General features: G+C 42.7%; 1 protein-coding gene and 2 non-coding genes across 3 annotated transcripts in view; 1 reads left to right on the top strand and 2 right to left on the bottom strand.

Annotated features, from left to right (window-relative positions):
- The window catches only part of CELF1 (CUGBP Elav-like family member 1), a 94,229-nt gene that overhangs the window by 68,655 nt on the left and 10,153 nt on the right, over positions 1-15,421 (bottom strand). The gene's annotated exons all lie outside the window — the stretch shown is intronic.
- Positions 6,524-6,657, top strand: LOC135270312 (small nucleolar RNA SNORA31). The gene has a single exon (XR_010338472.1). It is a non-coding gene; the product is annotated as a small nucleolar RNA SNORA31 (small nucleolar RNA).
- Positions 8,265-8,405, bottom strand: LOC135270376 (U4 spliceosomal RNA). Its single transcript, XR_010338522.1, has one exon. It is a non-coding gene; the product is annotated as a U4 spliceosomal RNA (small nuclear RNA).

Here is a 15,421-nt window from a genome sequence, read left to right as displayed (position 1 = left end):
AGCCTGGACAGCTAAGACCCTGTCTCAAAACAAACAGCCCAGTGTGGTGGCTCATGCCTATAATCCCAACACTTTAGGAGGCTGAGGCAGATGGATAACCTGAGGTCAGGAGTTCAAGACCAGCCTGGCCAAGATGGCGAAACCACATCTCTACTAAAACTACAAAAATTACCCAGGCATGGTGGTAGATGCCTGTAATCCGAGATACTTGGGAGGCTGAGGCATGAGAATCACTTGAACCAGGAGGTGGAGGTTGCAGTGAGCCGAGATCTCGCCACTGCACTCCAGCCTAAGCGACACAGCAAGACTCTGTCTCAAAGAAAAACAAACAGGCCTGGCATGGTGGCTCACACCTATAATCCCAGCACTTTGGGAGGCCAAGGCGGGCGGATCACAGGGTCAGGAGTTCGAGATCAGCATGACCAAGATGGTGAAACCCAATCTCTACTAAAAATACAAAAAAAAAAATTAGCCAGGCATGGTGGCACGAAGCTGTAATCCCAGCTACTCAGGAGGCTTTGGCAGGAGAATCGCTTGAACCCAGGAGGCGGAGGTTGCAGTGAGCCAAGATCGCACCACTGTACTCCAGCCTAGACAAACCAAGACTGTCTCAAAAAAAAAAAAAAAAAAAAAAATTTTTTTTTTTTTAAGCCAGGTGTGGTGGCAAGTGCCTGTAGTGCCAGCTACTCAAGAGGCTGAGGCAGGAGAATCGCTTGAACCCGGGAGGCGGAGGCTGCAGTGAGCTTAGATCACACCACTACACTCCAGCCTGGGTGACAGAGTGAGACTCAGTCTCCGAAAATAAAAAATAAGGCTGGGCACGGTGGCTCAAGCCTGTAATCCCAGCACTTTGGGAGGCCGAGGAGGGTGGATCACGAGGTCAAGAGATCGAGACCATCCTGGTCAACATGGTGAAACCCCGTCTCTACTAATACAAAAAATTAGCTGGGCATGGTGGCGTGTGCCTGTAATCCCAGCTACTCAGGATGCTGAGGCAGGGGAATTGCCTGAACCCGGGAGGTGGAGGTTGCGGTGAGGCGAGATCGCGCCATTGCACTCCAGCCTGGGTAACACGAGAGAAACTCCGTCTCAAAAAATAAATAAATAAATAAAATAAAAAATAAAATAAAACCCAAAATATTATTAGTTTTGAACCCCAAGTTCACTTTTGTATAGATGTACCTACTCTACAAACAATGACAAAAGCATTTGCAAAATGCACCACAAAAACACAACTTTCCTATTTGGCTTCTGATTTTCCCTTAGAAATATTTTTGAGGCCTGTTTTAATATTCTTTAGCTCAAAATCATCTCATTTTGTTAAGCACATCATGAAGTACTTTAAACTCAATATAGCATTTATCATCATCTTTTCCCTCCCACCTGTTAAAGGAGTAGCTTGTTCCAAATATGGCATTATCTTTTCAAAGTTCTAAGGTTTAGGCATGACATAATTCCTTTAAAGAATTATCTGTCTTATACTAACTGTCAAGCATGACTTAAATGGAGATAAAAACAGGTTACTGAAAAACATTCAGGAATTATTCCGATTTACAATTGCTTTTTTTTGATGGAGTCGCCCAGGCTGGAGTGCAGTGGTACAATCTCGACTCATTGGAACCTCCACTTCCCGGGTTCAAGCGATTCTTCTACTTCAGCCACCTGAGTAGCTGGGATTACAGGCACCTACTACCAGGCCCGGCTAATTTTTTTTTTTTGAGACGGAGTTTTGCTCTTGTTACCCAGGCTGGAGTGCAATGGCGTGCTCGGCTCACCGCAACCTCCGCCTCCTGGGTTCAGGCAATTCTCCTGCCTCAGCCTCCTGAGTAGCTGGGATTACAGGCACGCGCCACCATGCCCAGCTAATTTTTTGTATTTTTAGTAGAGACGAGATTTCGCCCCGCTGGCCAGCTTGGCGTCAAACTCCTGACTACAGGTGATCCACCCACCTCGGCCTCCCAAAGTGCTGGGATTACAAGCGTGAGCCACCACGCCTGGCCTATAACTGCTCTTTTATGATGAGAGAAAAACAGTATACAGCTTTAAAATGGGAAATCCATGTAAAACTTTCTTCCCTTTGAACTCCAGTAGAGAGGCTTTGTCAATTAGACAAGTAACCTCCACCCTAGGAAAGAGGCAGAGCCTGCCTTCCCAGGATGCTGTAAAAGGGATTCCTTCGATGGATACAAAGTTTCTCTGCATAACTTTTCTGAAGATCTTTTGCTAACCTCAGAAACCTATTTCACTATGAAAAGCAGAGGAAAGGTAACATCCAATGTGTGGGTAGAGACAACAGAACAGTGCTGGGAAAATTCCTGCTTCTATCTCTATGTGAACTTAAGTAAGGCATTTCATGTCTCTAATTTTCAAAATGATAAGATTAAAGAAGAAAAAAATCTGTGAAGTTTCTAACATCATGAGCCTATGGCTTACTTTCTCTCCCTCCTATGACTGCAGGGGCCACCCACCACCTTCCCACTGCTGCACCTTACCATAATTAAGCAGCTTTTTAAAGCTTCTAATTAACGGAACACAGAAATTAAAACCTTAAAACTTTCTTTTCTATTTCTGGCTCATTGCAAATGTGCAACAGCATTTTATTAAGGAGTTGTTAATGCCACACAGTTCTTGCTATACTGGCTTTTCTTTGAACCCCAGTGACAGTTACACAGTGACAAGTTGTAAGCAAAGAGCTTGTTACCATGGGAACCCACTAGGATTCCTGGGGGTGGATCCAGAAAGCTTTTTTTTCGGTCACAGTATTTTTTTTTAATTTTATTTTAATGTTCTGGATCTGGCAATTCAGAAAGCTGATCTTATTCTTTCGGCAAGCTACTTTCAAGAAATAGTACCATACAGTATTCATTTCTAAAAAATATTAGGCCAAGCACTGTGACTCACACCTGTAATGCCAGCACTGTGGGAGGCCGAGACAGGCAGATTGCCTGAGCTCAGGAGTTCTCAACCAGCCTGGGCAACAAGGTGAAACCCCGTCTCTACTAAAACACAAAAAGCTGGGCGTGACGGCGTGTGCCTGTAGTCCCAGCTACTCGGGAGGTTGAGGCAGGAGAACTGCTTGAACCCTGGAGGCAGAAGTTAAAAGTGAGCAGAGATCATGCCACTATATTCCAGCCTGAGCGACAGAATGAGACTCCATCTCAAAAGAAAAATACAAAAATTAGTTGGGCACAGTGACAGGCATCTGTAATCCCATCTACTTGGGAGGCTGAGGCAGAAGCATCACTTGAACCCACGAGGCAGAGGCTGCAGTAAGCTGAGCTCAGTCAACTGTGCTCCAACCTGGGCAACAGAGCGAGACTTTGTCTCAAAAAAAAAAAAAAATGTGTATATACACACACACACACACACACACACACACACATATATAAAACTCTTTTAGTGACACTGTCTTGTAAAATAAATATATTCAAGTCTTAATCTTCCCCCTCCCTCTTCATAAAAGCGATTACATCAATATAAACTCAACTGAAGTTTCTATGACCTATATATGTTGCTATTTCTTTCCAGACCACAATACTCTATAAGTTATATTTAGTATTTTTCTTTTCTTTTCTTTTTTTGAGACAGTTTTACTCTTGTTGCCCAGGCTGGAGCACGGTGCAGCGATCTCGGCTCACTGCAACCTCCACCTCCTGAGTTCAAGCGATTCTCCTGCCTCAGTCTCCCGAGTATTTGAGATTACAGGTGCCCGCCACCATGCCCGGCTAATTTTTTTTTATTTTTAGTACAGACGGGGTTTCACCATGTTGGCCAGGCTGGTCTCGAACTCCCGACCGCAAGTGATCCACCCGCCTTGGCCTCCCAAAATGCTGGGATTACAGTCATGAGCCACTGTGCCTGGCCATATTTAGTATTTTTTTCTATCAAGATTTCAATGTTTTCCAAAGTTCAGCTTCTCTACACAATTATACTAGAAATATCTCAGACACAAAATTATAAAAATAAAGCTAAAAGAAGTATAAGTTCAATCTCCAAGTATGTCCCCAAAAATGCTGTGTGTAGAAAACTGTGATATTAAATTACATTTAAGGAGATGAACTGCCACTCCCAGCTAAATGTGTGTTGACACTCAGTTCCCTGGAGACTCATTCTGTTAGAAGTTATCTTAAGAAAACAGATCATTTACAAGTCTGATCTGTTTATCTGGTTTTTTCAAAGAAGTGGAACAGTCAGAATTAGAAAAAAAAATTTTTTTTTCTAAGTTGGAAGCTTCCTAGAACAGAGTTAAGTCTTTCCATAGATCTGGCTTAGCCCAGAGCAAACTTATACCAGACAAATGAACATTAACAAAAACAGCATTTGATTTCACAGTAATAATCTAGAACTTCAGCTACCCTAGGCCTGATTCACAGTAATTTGAGCCAGAAAGTACCTGGCACAAAGTTCAAGACTATCCCTCAAACTAATAACTATTGAAGCCTAATATATAAATTCCATTTAAATAAAATGTGTTGAAAACCAAACTCAAAACCAATTTACACAAGTAAAACAAATTTCAAAATCACAAACCAAAAGAAAAAAAATGGTTCTAAGGAGATAAGACATACCAGTAACTACAGTAGGCAATAGCTATCAAGGTATCCCACAAAAATATTACGTCTTGTTTTGCTGTATTTACTCACCTAAGCTTTCCTGTACCAGGCCCACAAAAGTCTGTTTTTAAATAGTTTCTGGCTGGGTATGGTGGCTCATGCCTATAATCCCAGCACTTTGGGAGGCCCAGGCAGGTGGATCACTTGAGGCCAGGAGTTCGAGACCAGCCTGGCGAACATGGCAAAACCTCATCTCTACTAAAATAGAAAAATTAGCTGGGTATAGTAGCAAGGGCCTATAGTAGCTACTCTGGAGGCTGAGACAAGGAATTACTTAAACCCGGGAGGCAGAGGTTACAGTGAGCCAACACTGCACCACTGCACTCCATTCAGGGTGACAGAGCGAGACTGTCTTTAAAATAGTTTCCCAATACTATCTATAATCCAAATTAGTTCAGTAAAGAGGTGTACAAGCTTTCTAAAAAATTGTACTTGTAGACTGGGTGCGGTGGCTCATGCCTGTAATCTCAAGCACTTTGGGAGGCCAAGGTGGGCAGATCACCTGAGGTCATGTCAGGAGTTCAAGATCAGCCTGGCCAACATGGTGAAACCCTGTTACTACTGGAGTGTAGTTACAACTACACTCCAGCCTGGGTGAAAGAGTGAGACCCCATTTCAAAAAAAATTAAAAATTAAAAATGCGCTTGTAAATGTATCCAGAGGCTATTAAACAGGAACAGCATGTAATAAAAAATGAATATATAATAAATATAGTATCTTTAAATAATTATTTCCCATAAACTTGAAAGGGGAAGTAGGAAGGACAAGCCCAGAGGATAGTTTTGCCACATTAGTTTAATATCAGATAGCCTAGAAACAAAAAAGGAGAAAACAGGACATGAGAGGAGGCAAATTCCTGGATGCTTTACTCGTTTCCTGGATGCTTTACTCGTTTTTACTACTGGTTTACAATTTCCTTGATTTTATTTGGAAAAACATGCCTTGGCCCAGAGAAGCAAAAGTGCAGACTGCCAACAGTATCAGATTCTCCTTTTCTTATTCTCTGGAGCTACTGAAAACTGAGCCAAAATCAGAGTTGTCTAAGAGCCTTTAGACTGTTCAGGCAATATAAAATACGAGGTTTCAAGATCAGAGCTCCACAAGGTTTTTACAGTACAAATCTTAAACATAATGTCTTTTGATGGAAAGCTGCTTACATTTTTTTCCCAGATAACTCCTTGGAGTTTTGAAAGTCTTCTATCTTCAGAAGAAAATGACTTAAATCCACAGAATTTCAATGTTAAGTCTTTCTCCTAGTACTAATCCTTAATACTGAACTGTTCCAAAACATAAAATTAAAGTGTCATTTGACTAGACATGGAGTAGTCAACGAATAATTACCAAATATCTACTTTATGCAAGGCCCCAGTACGCAGGAAACACTATGGACATGGACTGTAAAATTTCCTCTGTGCACAGCATTGGGTTCAACACATAAAAGCATAATCATTCTGTTTTCTTTCTTTCTTTTTTTTTTTAAAGAGACAGGGTCTCACTTTTTCGCCCAGGCTAGCTGGAGTACAGTGACACGATCATAGCTTTCTGTAACCACCAACTCCTGGGCTCAAGGAATCCTCCTGCCTTAGCCTCCCAAACAGCTAGGACTCAGGTGTGCACCACCATGCCTGGCTAAATAATTTTGTTTTGTAGAGACAGGATTCCTGTATTTGCCCAGGCTGGGTCTCAAACTCCTTCCTCAAGCAATCATCTTGCCTCGGCCTCCTGAAGTGCTAGTAGTACAGGCATGAGCTACCATGCCTGGCCCATAATATTGTTTAGATAGATTTGCAATCACCGTTTGACCTCTGATATCAAATAATGTCTTCTGGCTTTTTCTATTCTACATATCTACGTATAGAAGACAGAATGTAGTTAGCTGAGTACCAGATTGTATATAAATCTCCATTTCAATGCATCTATTTGACAGACCTGGAGCAGTTACTATCTGCTGCTAAGGTCTTCACTACAGATGCAAGAAAAACATGTCCTTGCATTTTCCATCTATCTAATTGTGGCAGCTGAGATTGACTAGAGGAATACAGGGTAAAAACGGGAAGACAATACTTGAGACAGGTTGGTCACCAGGCTTGGAGTGCAGTGGCACAAGTGGCTCACTACATTTGCCTCCTGGGCTCAAGCCATCTTCCCACCTCAGTCTCACTAGTTGCTGGGACTACTGGCATACACCCTTATGCCCACTTAATTTTTGTAAAGACCTGGTCTCACTTATTTGTCCAGGCTGGTCTCAACTCCTGAGCTCAAGATCTGCCCACTTTGGCCTCCTAAAGTGCAATCCAGCCTGGGAGGAGAAATAGTCCCTACCACTCTTACCTCACTGATTACATTTGTTAAAGGTTAGAAGCAAGCCAGTGACTCTGGTCTGCTTGAACATGTGAATCGAGTGATTGAGCAATCTGGAATTTGTCCTAGTGTCCAAAATCTGAGACAGACACTAATTGTGTGAACATCTCCCAAACCCCCGTGATTTGAAATACATATTGGGAACTTCAAACTTATTAAAAAAAAAAAAAAAGCCTCCATTTCAAAACTAGCTTGTCTCTTTAATCCCTGCTCACTACTATTACAGGAAATTTTTACATTTCTCTGGAATAAAGTCTTTCAATTTTACAGAAACCAAAAGATCACAGGAAAAAAAAAATCACATTAGAAGTACTAAGCTGTCTTTCTCAGAGCTTCCCCCTCTCCCTCATTAACATTTCTCAAAGAGAAAAACACCACTGTGATGCTCCTCTCACAGATCATTCATGAAGTTACTAACTGAGCTGGGACCAGACAGACTTCATCAACTGGGCACACTGCCACTCACCATTACCCTTTGTTTAAAGTCTCAACAGCCATTCAACCCACATTATTGTGTTCCACTCAAGCCCATCAACATTTTTTTTAAGAAAAACAATCAGGAAACTAAAACAAACACCACTTAACTAGAAATGAAGAAAAGACGGAATCCATATGCCTTACAAACAAAAATTCTCTAAAACTGATGGCTCACTTTAAGATTTCTATCTGAAATAGCAGTATTATTTTTAACAGGCTTGTATTCCTAAAAAAAAATTATAAACAAATAATCATAAAAAAACTTGTTAAAAAAACAAACTCATAATCTTGATCTGGCAAAGCATTCTAAACAGCAAATGCAAATACACACACTGAAGAAGGAGCCAAGACCTTCGGCAGCCTTTTGCCTAGGGCTGGGGAGGGTACTGGGGGGAAAAAGAGTACTCTCTCCAAGAGCCATGATCCCAGACAGGACTATTCTAAATTTCAAATGAATTTTAGAAGTGCTGTGTAGAGCTCTGTACTAAGTCCAACTCAAAGTTCTTTTGGCTGAAAATAACAGAAAGCTTAAACAAAAACTAGAATTAACTGAAAGGGTACCAGAGCATCTCAAGAACTCCAAACAGGCCTACACATGGAAAGTCTTAACGCATCCAGATTTCTATTCTGCATGTGGATGGCTGCCCTCTCCCCAGAGCTGCATTTCTCATCTACACTTCTTTCTAGATGAAATCTACTTACTTCTCCCTCCCTACAGAATGCCCTTCATTGCCTCCACATGTACGAACGAACGAGCCTGAACTTGGCTGCATACCAGCATCTGAGGTTTTTTTTTTTTTTTTTATGATTCAGTCCCTGTAGAGACTGCCAAAAATTGCCAACACCAACTATATTTCAAGTCGTCATGGTGGGGTATTGGGAAAAGTTCTCAATAAGCAATAATCACACCTCAGATAAACCTCATTGGCTACAATACTGCCACTGCATAAAGCTCAGCACCTGAGTTTATGTCCTGAGTCCTCCGAATGTAGGTGACTGTATCCTAAAGACTTGAATCTCAGTTCCAATCTCAAATTCCCAGGATAAACTGATTTGCCCAGCTTGGGCCAGGTGTCCACCTCTGGTGCAATAAGATATTACAAGAGGGGCTAGGTCATAGAGTATAATTAGAGTAGGGACTATGTGCCTGAAGCACTTCCCTAAAGTATATGCAATACACTAAGCAGTATGGCAGTTTCCATCCTCAAAAAGCTTACAATCTTGCTGAAATAATAAAATATATCAATAAAATACTAAATCAGGTACAGGAATGAATGGACAGGAAAAGCCTCAAGAAAAAGGTTAGCTGTGCACTAAATGACAAACAGAAATTGAATCATGTGCAGGGAGGGGCTGAAGAACATTCCTAAGCACAAAATGTGATGTCTGCTCCTCTTGCTCTAGCCATCTAAGAAATATGGACCTAAGGAATAAATAATCTTTTACCACATAAACAGCTTCCAGTAAAATATCCTCGTTGAAGGCCTGCTATAAGGCTTAAAATGACTTTGAACACAAAGCAGTACTGCTTCATCATGCAGTAATCACCCACTAGCTGACAAATGTCAAATAGTTACGCATTTTCAAGCTGTCACCACCACCCTGACTTCCTTTCACTCCCTGGCCCCCACAAGATTCTTGCTCAGAGAGCACTCAAAATTAGGCATGCGGGCCAGGCGCGGTGGCTGCCACCTGTAATCCCAGAACTTTTAGAGGCCAAGGCGCGTGGATCACAAGGTCAGGAGTTCAAGACCAGCCTGGTGAACATGGTGAGACTCCCACCTCTACTAAAAATACAAACATTAGTCTAGTGTGGTGGCAGGCGCCTGTAATCCCAGCTACTTGGGAGGCTGAGGCAGAGAACTGCTTGAACATAGGAGGCAGAGGCTGCAGTCAGCCAAGACTGCACCACTATACTCCAGCCTGGGCAATAAAGTGAGGCTCTGCCTTAAAAAAAAAAAAAAAAAGGAATCAGGCAAGCAGCCAATAAATGGCACAAGTGTTTCTCATTGAAAATATCCCACCCAATCTAGCATGGTGAGTTAGCAGCAGCATCACCCAGACACATAGAATTCATCCAGGAAAGAAACACTAGCTGAGCTATGTATGTGACTGCAGTGTGAGGGAAGGGGACTGGAGCAGAAAAGTAGAATGTTTCCCATACACAAAAGCTGGAAGTACAAAGAAACTAGAAGAAGCCTACAGTAAATTATCTGTACAAAACAGAAATTAATAAAAACAGATGTCCAAATAATACTGGGTTAAAAAAGACAGTCTATTCACAGAAGACTATTAGTTATCCCACATTATCACCAACATCACACATATTCACAGACTGCAAGAGTTTACCTCAATCTCACAGGAAACAAAGAGGTAAAAGAACAGAGAGAAAGTGGTGACACTTTTTTTATTTTGCTGAAGAGTAGCAATGTTACTATGAAAATGGAAACTACTTGGCTGGGCACAGAGGTTCACAATTGGAATCCCAGCACTTCGAGAGGCCAAGGCAGGTGGATCACGGGAGGTCAGGAGTTCTAGACCAGCCTGGTCAACACAGTGAAACCCCTCTCTACTAAAAAGACAAAAATTAGCCAGGCGTGGTGGCGGTGCCTGTAATCCCAGCTACTCAGGAGGCTGAGGCAGGAGAATCACTTCAACCCAGGAGGCAAAGGCTGCAGTGAGATGAGATAGTACCACTGCATTCTGGCTGGGTGATAAGAGCGAAATTCCATCTCAAAATAAATAAATAAAACCAGGCCAGGCATGGTAGCTCACGCCTGTGATAGCAGCACTTTGGGAGGCCAAGGTGGGCAGATCACCTAAGTCAGGAGTTTGAGACCAGCCTGGCTAACACAGTAAAATCGCGTTTCTATATACTAAAAATACAAAAAATTAGCCAGGCAGTGTGACACGTGCCTATAATCCCAGCTACTCGGAAGGCTGAGGCAAGAGTATTGCTTAAACCCGGAAGGTAGAGGCTGCAGTGAGCTGAGATCACACCATTCCACTCTAGCTTGGACAACAAGAGCAAAATTGCATCTCAAAGAAAACTATAATAAATAAAGCCATATCTGCATCTATGAACATACCTAAAAAAGGGGCACATCAAATTCAATTAAGTGAGATCCATCATATAATGCAATCACTAAACCAGAACTCGTCATTCTTGTTGATATTTGCTTCTGTTGATTATTATTATTATTTTTTTTTTTTTTTGAGACAGAGTCTCGCTCTGTTGCCAGGCACCAGGCTGGAGTGCAGCGGGGCGATCTCGGCTCACTGCAACCTTTGCCTCCCAGGTTCAAGCAATTATCCTGCCTCGGCCTCCCAAGTAGCTTGGACTACAGGCGCGTGCCACCACGCCCAGCTAATTTTTTATTTTTTAGTAGAGACGGGGTTTTACCATGTTGGCCAGGATGATCTCGACCTCCTGACCTTGTGATCCACCCGCCTCAGCCTCCCAAAGTGCTGGGATTACAGGCATAAGCCACCGCGCCCGGCTGATTTTTTTTTCTTTTTGAGACAAGGTTTCTCTGTTGCACCAGCTGTAGTGGCGTGATCTTGGCTCACTGCAACCTCCACCTCCTGGGTTCAAGCCATTCTTGTGTGTCATCCACTTAGGGAGCTGGAATTACAGGCATGCATCACCATATCTAGATAATTTTTTGTCTTTTTAGTAGAGACAGGGTTTCACCATGTTGGCTAGGCTGGTCTCAAACTTTTGGCCTCATGTGATCCACGACTTGCACGACCATGCACAGCCCTGTTGATAAAGCTGAGCACGGTGGCTCATGCCTGTAATCCCAACACTTTGGGAGGCCAAGACAAGAGGATCACTTGAGGACAGGAGTTCGAGACCAGAAGAGATCCCATCGCTACAAAAGCTACTAAAATCAGCCCATGTATAGTGGCGTATACCTGTAGTCCCAGCTACTGGGAAAGCTGAGGCTGGAGGATCACTTGAGCCCAGGAATTCCAGGCTCTAATTGTACCACTGCACTCAAGTCTGGGCAACAAAGAGAGATCCTGTCTCTATTGGAAAAGAAGGCCAGGCATAGCGGCTCATGCCTGTAATCCCAGCACTTTGGGAGGCTGAGGCAGGAGGATTGCTGGAGGCCAGAGGGTCAAGACCAGCCTGGGCAACACAGTGGGACTCCATCTCTACAAAAAAATATAAAATTAGCCAAGTGTGGTGTTGCGCACCCATAGTCCCAGCTACTTGGGAAGCTGAGATAGAGAAGGATCACTTGAGCCTGGGAGGTTGAGGCTACAGTGAGCCACGATCACACCACTGCCCTCCAGCCTGAGTGACAAAATGAGACGTTGTCTCGGAAAAAAACCACCACCAATAAAAGCCCAAAACTTTAAAAATCCAGAACTTGATGAAGTGTTAAATAAACAAATATATACTCGGGGCCTCCACAGCACAGCAGAGGTTAAAAAATAACTAGAATTCCATAAGGAAACCTCCATTTTAAAAAGATTCTAAGCCAATTCTATGACAAGGCCAAAGTTGCTTTACAAAGGTCTCATCAAGGAAACTGTCTTCAAGGCAGGCATGGTGGTACGCTTCTATAATTAATCCCAACTATTCAGGAAGCTGAAGCAGGAGGATTGCTTGAGCCCAGGAGTTTGTACCAGTCTGGGCTACATAGCAGATCATGGACCACCATCCCAACCCCATCTCTAAAAAAAAAAAAAAGAATGAAAACTGTTTTCAGCAAATAAGGACTCTTGATACAATATAGTTTACAAAGCAAATAGCTAAAACTGATTAAGTCTTAAATCTGCATTACAACCCTAAATATTAGAGCCCTCCTCCCTACTCATCTCTAGTCACTTTAAACTACAGAGAGACCCAAGTGTCCCCTATTACAAATCCAATATATTCATTTGTAATTTTCAGTTTTCTTTGAACACAGAAGTCTCCTTTACATAAAACAGAGACAGTGAACATGAATCTAGGAAACCATATTACCAAAGTATTCCACAAGGAACAATGCCCTGTTTAGCAAAGCATTTCAGACACATACATCTTACCCCTTAAGCCATAACAAACACAAGAAAATGCAAAACAAAATGCACTTATAAGAGGAAACAAAAGGAACACAGACATAGTAGCTGCTGCTCATCTATGTATGACACTGCTGGGCATTTTACCTGTGTTACTTATTTCATTTGGCTGAAATGCATTACTGATCCAAGAGACAAGTGATATGCCAATTTTTATAAATGGAAAAAGAAACAGCATTATCAATACTGTATCAGGTACTGTTCAGTGCCTAGCATAAATTACCTCAATTAATCCTCACATTAACTATTCTGAGTTGGTGTCTCCTTTTTAAAGACAGGAAAACAGGCCCAGAAATGTTAAGTTGTGGTACCCTAAACCCACTGTTCCAAACTGTCACAGCTATCCTTCCCAGGCTGTGCTTATAAAGCCCATTCAAGTCACATCATTCTTTCAAACCATTTCCTGGTGTTTTGTTTTTTGTTTTTTTGTTTTGCTTTGAGACGGAGTCTTGCTCTGTCACCCCAGCTGGAGTGCAGTGGAAGGCTCAGCTCACTGCAACCTCCACCTCACAGATTGAAACCATTCTCCTGCCTTAGCCTCCCAAGAAGCCAGGACTACAGGCGCGTGCCACCACACCCAGCTAATTTTTTGTATTTTTAGTAGAGATGAGGTTTCACCTTGTTAGCCAGGATGGTCTCCATCTCCTGACCTCGTGATCCACCTGCCTCAGCCTCCTGAAGTGCTGGGATTACAGGCGTGAGCCACTGCACCTGGTCAATTCTCCAGATTTTAATCAAAATTTTCTTGTTTCTATTATACTCGCCTTTTCACCATTTCAGTATACTGTAACTGTAATATATGTGTTCTGGTAACTATAGGGTTATATTAATAGCAAACAACTAGGATCTTGTAGACATTCCATTCAGCAAAGCTACAGAAGTTAATTCCTGGTTCAAATTTTATTTCTGAAATACTTGAACTTCCATGATATATTCTATTTATATTACCAAAATTTAACAAGAATGGCTGGGCACAGTGGCTCACGCCTGTAATTCCAGCACTTTGGGAGGCTGAGGCAGGCAAATCACCTGAGGTCAGGAGTTTGAGACCAGCCTGACCAACAAGGTGAAACCCCATCTCTACTAAAAATGCAAAATTAGCTGGGTGTGAGGGTGCACGCCAATAATCCCAGCTACTCAGGAGGCTGAGGCAGAAAATCACTTGAACCCAGGAGGCGGAGGTTGCAGTGAGCTGAGATCACGCCATCGCACTCCAGCCTGGGCAACAAGAGCAAAACTCAGTCTCAAAAAAAAAACAAACCAAGAATCAAAGAATAGGCCAGGTGCAGTGGCTCATGCCTGTAATCACAACACTTTGGGAGGCCCAGGCAGGCAGATCACTTGAGGTCAGGAGTTCGAGATCAGCCTGGCCAACATGGCGAAACCCCACCTCTAATAAAAATACAAAAATTAGCTGGGTGTGTTGGTGACCGCCTATAATCTCAGTTACTTAGGAGGCTGAGATGCAACAATAGCTTGAACCCCAGAGGCAGAGGCTGCAGTGAGATGAGAATGCACCACTGCACTCCAGTCTGGGTAACAGAGCAATACTCTATCTCAAAATAAAAATAAAAAAAAGAATCAAAGAATAGTTCTGAATAAAAGAATGGTTCATGTTGTTTGGGGAAAAAGAAAAAAGGTATATATGTCCCCTCTGACATAAAACAAGTCCTATATGTTGGCGAGGTTCAGTGGCTCATGCCTGTAGTTCCAGCACTTTGGGAGGCTGAGGCAGGAGGATCACCTGAGCCCAGGAGTTCAAAACCAGCCTGGGCAACATAGTGAGACCCATATCTCCACAAAAAATAAAATTAGCCAGGCATGATGGTGTATGCCTCTGATCCCAGCTACTTGGGAGGCTGAGGTGGGAGGATTGCTTGAGTCTGAGAGAGCCACAGAGAGCTGAGATCTCACCACTGCATTCCAGCCTGTGTGACAGAGCAAGAATCTCTCAGGAAAAAAAAAAAAAAAAAAAGTCCTATGTGTTAAATACTGTGAAGGCAGTATATCTCTTTAAAGCAACTGAAGAACTTCCTGGACAAAACTTCCATGCCCAAGGATTAATATTAAACTTCTAGAGTTTAATATTACTATGGAGAGTAGTATTATTAAATACTGTATAGTAATACTAATACTAAAGAGTAATATTAATACTAGAAAGAAAGAAAACTGAGAGGGTAGGTTCTAAAAGCAAAGAGAGGAAAAACAGATAATCAAGCAGACCAAAATCAGTTATGAATCTCCAAGAAGACAAGTAAAAGCTTATCTTTTTTTTTTTTTTTGAGACAGAGTTTCGCTCGTTACCCAGGCTGGAGTGCAATGGCGCGATCTCGGCTCACCGCAACCTCCACCTCCTGCGTTCAGGCAATTCTCCTGCCTCAGCCTCCTGAGTAGCTGGGATTACAGGCACGCGCCACCGTGCCCAGCTAATTTTTTGTATTTTTAGTAGAGACGGGGTTTCACCATGTTGACCGGGATGGTCTAGATCTCTTGACCTCATGATCCACCTGCCTCGGCCTCCCAAAGTGCTGGGATTACAGGCGTGAGCCACCGCGCCCGGCCCGTTTTTTTTTTTTTTTTTTAAGATAGAGTATCACAATGTTACCCAAGCGGGAGTCCAGTGGCATGATCACAGCTCACTTCAGCTTCAACCTCCTAGGCTCAAGCAATTCTCCCGCCTCAGCGTCCCAACTAGCTGGGACTATGCCATGTGCCACCACAACCGGGTTATTTTTGTTTATTTTTTTTCTACAGACAGAGTCCTGCTATTTTGCCCAGGCTGGTCTTGAACTCCCAGTCTCAAGCGATCCTACCACCTCAGCTTCCCCAAGTGCTGCGATTACAAGTGTGAGCCACTGTGCCCAGCCTACATTTTGATGTGTCTATCCCTTCATCTT

Source organism: Aotus nancymaae, unplaced genomic scaffold, assembly GCF_030222135.1.
Source record: "Aotus nancymaae isolate 86718 unplaced genomic scaffold, 86718_ANA_hifiasm-v0.15.2.pri h1tg000059l, whole genome shotgun sequence".
NCBI lineage: Eukaryota > Metazoa > Chordata > Mammalia > Primates > Aotidae > Aotus > Aotus nancymaae.
Note: the sequence above shows the minus strand (reverse complement) of the source record. Positions and strands in the feature narration are given on the sequence as shown.